Source organism: Miscanthus floridulus, chromosome 2, assembly GCF_019320115.1.
Source record: "Miscanthus floridulus cultivar M001 chromosome 2, ASM1932011v1, whole genome shotgun sequence".
Taxonomy (NCBI): domain Eukaryota; kingdom Viridiplantae; phylum Streptophyta; class Magnoliopsida; order Poales; family Poaceae; genus Miscanthus; species Miscanthus floridulus.
Window position 1 is genome coordinate 45,506,612 of NC_089581.1, and position 7,162 is coordinate 45,513,773.

Genomic DNA, 7,162 nt, shown 5'->3' on the forward strand with positions numbered 1-7,162 from the left:
AGGTGTAATGCAAACGCCATATATTATATGACAGAAAGGAAATTGAACAAATTAGTTCTGTAGGTAAGAAAGGATATATTGGCAACACAAATTCAAATGTTTAAAAGCAGCACTGCACTACGCAATGTATTACCAACACACAGTAAAAAAATTAAAAATATATCATAAGTTCAGAACATTGATACATAGGATTGTCAAACCTCTGCTTGTACTAGAAAGCTTCTTAAGTCTTAGTCGCCAACATATAACTCACTAGGTTTCCATGTGGATATTGCATTCAGTATCCTTCCCTTCCATCCCAGTAGTAGCCACTGATCATCTTCGTTGATAACATAATCTTTGTGATATTTTCCCACCATATCTCTTATTACTTTCACAATGTCTGGATTCAGTGGGAGCTGCTCAAGGCCAGCATTCAGGCTTCGTGACTTCCATTTCTTATAATTCTCTGGCCTCTCAATCCTTTCGGATCCTTCACATGCGATGACATTGAGAAGTTGGCACAGCAACATGCCCCTCTCTATGTGCATTCTTTTCTCATTATCTCGTGGAACAGTTTTATCAAATATATCAAATAATGTAGAGTAGTGGTACATGACTTCTTTAAAACGTGTTAAAAAAGGGGGGTACCGTATGATCCATTCACTATTCCATGCACAAAAACTTTTGGCTTCATCATTCTAATGGTATTGAGAACCGCATTCCTTGCGCTGTTTATGGATACTGTCTCATCACCCAGATTCTTCATTCGGTCTATGCAGTTGACTATCAGCACATCATCTTCCTCAATGTTGAGATCTTCTATACATATGGTTTCCCACTTTGATGATATTGCTTGATATTCAAAAGGCACATTGAACATGCTAGCATAATCAGCTAATCGCTATCCCATGCTCTGCTTATTCATCTGGTTTGGTCGAAATCCTTGCTTTGGTAGCTCAATACCTGTGATCCGAACCTTGGGCGGCCCATCTTCCCTCTTTGCAAGTTGCTCAAACAGTGATGGCCGTTGAAAACCAAAGCAAATGCCACAATCGATAATGTGCACCTTAGGTTTTCCCTTGGAGACATCAAGGATTGTCTTATTCGAGAAATAATGTGCTGCCCTCAGTAAAGGATTTACCGCTAAAGACAACTGGAATACCTTTAAAATGCCCACAGCGTTGCTGCTTTTAGTGATCAAGTTGCAATACAGCTGACTCCCAGTTCCAGCTAATCGCACCTCAAGGCAGTCCACTAGACACAATGCTAGCCTCTGGGTATCATCTCCAGTTATTGAGGAATGTTGCCTTATTATGTTCAGCATGTCGTTTGCTAAGGTATGGTTATTCACAGATACTGCTTGTGGACAATGGATGAGAATGGTTCTTAGATCCACCACCTCTTTCTTCTGTTGCTTCTTACCACGTGTCTTCCACCGAGCTGATGTTCTTCCTTGTTCATTCTGTGAATGTCCGGTTGATTTATTTGTCATCATTTCTTGCAAAACAATAGCTTCATCCGTAGGTTTATGCTCAGAGAAGAGTAGAACCCTGTCAAACATCTCATCTCGGGTTGGCCCATTGAATGAAAAGGCAACTTGCTTTCTACTCCTTGCTTCTAACAAATAAGAATATATCTTCTCTGTGTGAGTAATTTCCACTGTTAACCACAGATGATGCATGTTTGCTCGTATCTGCAACATTTACCTGAAGTGACTGATTATCTCGGCTACGCTTTTCAGCAATCGAGAGGCCATCAATTTTCACACCAAGCTCCATGTTTCGTGTACCTTCAGTGGAACGTTTTGTCTGTTTGACTATGTCAGACAAACTCCATGGAGCTTCAAAAGCTTGCAGCAAGTTGTGATTAGAATGATTATTACTTGAGTCAATAGCAACAGAGCAGGTACTGCATGACAGCCCGGAAGACTTGTTGATGCTGTCATCGAGGTTATTCAGATGACCACAGCTACAAAGTGATGGTGACTCAGGATAAGCTGGATTATTTTGTCCAGGAATTCTATAGAAAGGCTCTTCCATAGCTCTAAGGGCGTGCTCTCCATGATGTGATTTTACCTTGTCATCATTGTCCTCGTCCATCAACAGCTTGTTTAAGTAGTTGATGGTTATATCTGAGTTGATCCAACTGTTATTAGAAGAGTCTGCCACACTGGTTCCATACCAATCTGGTGCCGCATTGCTACTGAGGTCGCAGAACTGAGGACCATCTGTTGCACTCGAATAGGAGGTGCTCGATGTAATATGGTCACTATCATTAAAAGTATTTGATACAGGAGGATAATGATGCATGGATCTTGGTTGGTCCAAAAATAACTCCAAATCATTTGACTCATCGGCTGGATCAACGAAGGCATAGAACCCAGAAGTAGCCGACATGTTGCTTTGGAAATCCTGAAAGTTAGAACTAGATTTGTCGTTGAACTCCATTGATGGGGTTCTTGATCCTTGCCAAAAGTCAGACAGTCCCTTGCAAGTCCCCTGTAAATAATGAACTTAATATGTTAAATGGAAACAGGTAACAAACTATGTCATATATATCCTTGTACTCTAGTTTTTTATCGTCAAATATAATTATCAGTAGTGATTACTATAATTCCTTAATAATCTCTAGGAAGAGAAATTCTGAAAACATGCAATGGATCACATTATTGACATACTTATATATAGTATATATATGATGCATGTAGACTATGGAGTGTCAGTCTCCTAGCTAGTCAGAGCAGTTTGATTTTCAGGAACTTTTTAGGAGTGTAAAAGGCCCAATCCAAGCACAAAAATTAGGTTGAAGAGAATGAGCTTGCTAAACTTTTTTTTCTAACCCTCAAAAAAAATCTCAGAAGGGTTTAATAATCTTCAAACTTTTGAGTTCAAGGAGTAAATTAAACAAAGCTTTTTAAAAAATTCGAAAGGTGATAGGAACTCTGCCTTTCAATTAAGATAGAAAAGAGAGTGTGTTACATACAAGCTCTAGCCATGATATCAAAGACAGGAGACCTAGAGAGGCACACATATATTCCACATCCCAAAACACTGCTGGGCAACTGCAAGAGACAAATCAACACAGGTGATATGAACGCTCTCCTACGTTGCTCAGTGTTCTTGTAAATTGAACAAAGGTATAGACTGCAGGAACTTGGAAAACATTTCTTACAAAATTAAGAAGATCTTCATGAAAAATGCATGACAGTTTAAAACAGTAACCAACTAAGATGTCACCTTTCAACTTTGATGTTAGAGCGAGAGAGGGACTCTCTCTCTCTCTCTCTCTCTCTCTCACACACACACACACACACTCATCGTGCTTCACAATAAGCTAGTATGTATTTGTCAAGAAAAGTAAAGTAAAAGTATTCCCCGACCATCTTAGTCACTGGTTCTTTGATCACTTATTCAATTTGGCACACAAGTAACATTATATTAGTCATGGCATTAATTCAACATGGACTCGATCAAGAAATGGCTGGGAGATAAGAGGGCCTTATTATATTTACCATTGTTTCCCTACAGGGATATATAGCGCCTGATGGGATCAGCAGGCCTGGAAATTGAATTCCATACGTACGTGGAGACGGAACTGCTGTACTGTTGTGAGATATGAATGGAAGACTGATCTATCTTGCTGCCGTGAGAGCGAAGCTTCATTCAAGTACCACGATGCAAGTCTTTTATAGGGAGGATTTGGCTTCTGGCTGGGGCTGGTGCCGAGGCAAGCGAGAGCGAGTCAATTTAATTTGTCAGGTTGCAGTATGAGTTTGCTCACTGGTGGGTCTGACGAGGCTCCCCAACGTTGATAGCTACGGTTAAATTCGTCCTCCAGTGCCCATCAGGAAAGCCAGGGACAAAACGAGCTCCAGAAGCGGAGGGGTCGATGCAGATGCTGCTTCAGAGGCAGCTATGCCTGGCACTGGCAGATGTGCCATCGCCGCTGGCGCTGGGGTTGTGCTCGCAGTTTGGAGCCTCGGAGTTGCAGTCGGCTTGCCGGCGACGACATGTTTGCTGCTAGCTACCTCCTCAAGTAAACCTTTCTTTGTGCATTAGTATTTGTAATTATATCTGTCAGTTGGTGCAAAAGAAGAAGAAGGCGCTTTTGAGCCAGCTAATTTAATTTGCACGCGAATCTCTTGTACTAGTTTGGATAAGCAGCTTTGCCTAATTTGTGACTTTAACACGTACAATATCATGCTCTCTTGATCGGAAGTCACACGAACAATACACAAATTACTTTTATTAACGGCTCATAGGAGTGAGTGTGCGTGTTTGTTATGGACGTCTCCGTTATACTATGTAATTTTTTTTAAAAAAATCGATTTTTAGTGAGTACTACTGGAAACAGAGACTTTGCCGAGTGCAAAATTCTTTGCCGAGTGTCAAAAATCGGGCACTCGGCAAAGATCTTCTTTACCGAGTGCTGCACTCAGCAAATAATTACATTCGGCAAAGATTTCTTTGCCGAGTGCCGGAAACTCGGCAAACACGGGCACTCGGCAAAGGACTTCTTTGCCGAGAGCCAGACTCTCGGCAAAATCTCTACACTCGTCATAGGCTACCCGTGAAACGGCGCTCTGCCACGGCCTTCTTTGCCGAGCGTCTGCGGTTAGGCACTCGGCAAAGATTTGTTTTTTTTTGTTTTTAATTTCTTTGCCGAGTGCCTCAGATCTGGCACTCGGCAAAGATTTAATTTTTTTTTTAAATTCTTTGCCGAGCGTCTCAGATCTGACGCTCGGCAAAGAAAATTTTTTTTATTTTAAAAATACTTTGCCGAGTGCTCCCTGGACGGCACTCGGCAAAGATTTAATTTTTTTTTAATTATTTCTTTGCCGAGTGCTCCTGTGGATGCACTCGGCAAAGAGGAAATTTTTTAAAAAAATTTAAAACATTCTTTGCCGAGTGCCTGATGGCTGGCACTCGGCAAAGAGACCCTTTGCCGAGTGCCATGCCGCGGCACTCGGCAAAGTTTTTTTGTTTTTTTTTGTTTTTAGCCTCCAATTTTTTTGTGCAGCCTTTTTAAAGCACCAGGAACTCCTAGTTACAATTTGGGGATTTTTTGTGGCTTTTTGTTATATTTAGTTACTTTATTTCGTTTACTTGAATTTTTCCGGAAATTAGAAATTTGAACTGCACGTGGTACGAATAATGGGGTTTAATTATTCGAAAATTGATAGTCATGTTAGTGAGTGTTGTGAGAGGCCGTATCCAGGAACGGACCCAAAATTTCGGACATCTTGTTCACGAAACATGTCCGCGAAATTGCGTGTGAAGTGTTTATAAATTCTATAAAAAGCAAACGAAGTCCGAAAATCATGAAACTTGTTGAGATGTCGTGATATCATATGTGGAGGCTATCATAAAAATTTCAGAAGATTTCGTGCACGTTGTCACGTACGATGCTTACAAACCAGGACATCCCCCAGCCGCGCTGCCCGCGCACCAGGCCGCGCCGTGCCCCCGGCTGGCCCTTCCCCCGGCCACGCCGCCCTGACCCCGGTCGGCCCTGCGCCCCGGCCGCGCCTTTTTTCTGGCCTTGCCCTGCCCCCGGCCGCGCCCCGTGGACCACCCGCCCCGACGCCATCCGTGCTCGACCCCGTCCCCGACTCCGCCCAATCCCAACGCCGCCCACCCCTACCCCGTCGCCCGTCAGGTATGCCTTCTCACTTATTATTGTCGAGGTAGTGGTAGTTGTAGTAGTATTAGTTGTACTAGTGGTAGTATTAGTACAACTAGTGGTAGTATTAGTAGTAGAATTAGTGGTAGTAGTAGTAGAAGTAGTGGTAGTAGTAGTAGTACAACTAATGGTAGTAGTTGTAGCAATAGTGGTAGTAGTAGAAGAACCAATGGTAGTAGTAGTAGCAATAGTGAAAGTAGTAGTACAAGTAGTGGTACTACTTGGATATATTCTTCTGCATGGATTGATATCCAAACTACATGGCTTCTGTTGAGCCATATGTGCTTGTCGGCCATCGTGCCGTTGTTTTTTGCAGGTTTTGGAAACCTCACCGTGCAGGAGAGGTTCTGCCGATTTTTTTTGTAAATAACAGTATTTTGTTCCATTTTTGTAGAGAAGAGCCCGTCAGAGTTGAGTCGAAGTTCTCGCCACCGTGTCGGTCTGCCTGCACCGCGTCGTCTCGCCACTGCACCGACCCGCCACGGCCCCGCTAGCCTGACTCCGTCGCCACCCTAGGTATAACCCCTCTTTTCGTATCATTGTCATAGATCACGTAACCCAGTTAGGCGTCTCCCATTCAAAAGAGATACGGTTGGAGGTATGCAGATCTTTGCATATCTATGACCGTATCTATTTCGGATTGTCCACGCTTTTTGGACAGCCCGCGGATGCGTAGATGGGTTAGTTTCCATGTTCTGCTCTAGTCCGAGACAGAGTTTCGGCATCACCTCCCTGTTGTTCTCCGGATACATACTCTTCTTTGGCAGGACGTGTATCTAGAGAACAGCGGGGAGGTGCTGCCGAAATTCTGTCTCGGATAGGAGTAGAGCATGGAAACTAACCTCATCTACACATCTGCGGGTAGGGTTAGGACCTATCCTCACCTATTAGACAGTAGGAACACCATGTAGATGCAATTGATGGTTACATTACTCGCCGATACATATGTTAGAGGATGGATGACCGTCAGTGGATGTACACGGGCTGGAGAAGTTAGAGTGATTACACCACGGAATGGATGAACAAGACCGATGCTTTCTTGAACAGTGCATTTGGCAACGCTGCTAAAGGACATTGCCTAGTTTTGTGTCCCTACAGCAAATGTGGAAACAGGAGAAGGGTAAACAAGGTGAAAATGGGTAAACATCTTGTGAAGAATGGATTTACGCCGGACTACACCCGGTGGGTCCACCATGGTGAAGCCCATCGTATGAGAGAGGAGGTGGTGAGACCACGGGTGGAGGCTTTTGATGCTGATGCTGGGGTAGCAGACATGTTAGATGACTTTCACCAAGGATAGTTCGATGAGGGATGTGAGAAGGAGGAGATGGAAGCAGCCGCATAGGCGTTCTACGATATGATGGACTCGGCACAGAAACCCCTTCACGATCGGTCAATGGTGTCTCAATTGGATGCCATTGGACGCTTAATGGGGTTGAAGTCTGAGTTAAACTTAAGTCGACCTGGCTTCGATAAGATGTTGGCCGTGATTGGCACC

The 7,162-nt window shown here is 43.4% G+C and overlaps 1 pseudogene; it reads right to left on the bottom strand.

Annotated features, from left to right (window-relative positions):
- Positions 1-230: 230 nt before the first annotated feature.
- LOC136536459 (scarecrow-like protein 34) lies at positions 231-5,571 on the bottom strand (annotated as a pseudogene).
- Positions 5,572-7,162: the final 1,591 nt, after the last annotated feature.